We start from the raw sequence: 559 nt of genomic DNA, 5'->3' as shown, positions 1-559 counted from the left end.
ATATATTGGGGGTGTTTCTTTTCCTGGGTCGGGAAGATCCCCTGGAGAAGGGAATGGCAACCCACTCTAGTATTCTTGCCTGGAGAATCCCATGGACAAAGGAGCCTGGTGAGCTACAGTCCATGGGGTCACAAAGAGTCGGAAATGACTGAGTGACTTAACACTTTCTCTTCTCTTAGAAAGATGGTTTAAAACCACAGCTGTGTGTTAAAATCTCCTCCAGGTGATTCTAAAAAATCCTAATGCCTGAACCTCACCCCAGACCATTCAAATCCAAGTCTGTGGGGGGTAGGATGCAGGTATTTATAACTTTTTAGAGCTCTGCTGGTGACTCTGACGTGCATCTAGAGTTAGAACCACTAGTGTAGAAGAAAAAAGCTGTTTTCATTCAACCAGCTGATAAAAACCACGAATGGGTTCATCCCAGAAGGGCCAACAGGTGAGGTACATAGGGACCCTCACACGGGGCGGCTATGCTGAACTCAGCCTCCTGCGAGAATAGCTCCTACGCTTTGTCGGTTCCAACAGAGCAGCAAGAAAAAAAGAAACCAGACCAGAG

Source organism: Ovis aries, chromosome 3, assembly GCF_016772045.2.
Source record: "Ovis aries strain OAR_USU_Benz2616 breed Rambouillet chromosome 3, ARS-UI_Ramb_v3.0, whole genome shotgun sequence".
NCBI classification, from domain to species: domain Eukaryota; kingdom Metazoa; phylum Chordata; class Mammalia; order Artiodactyla; family Bovidae; genus Ovis; species Ovis aries.
This window is presented reverse-complemented; position numbering follows the sequence as displayed.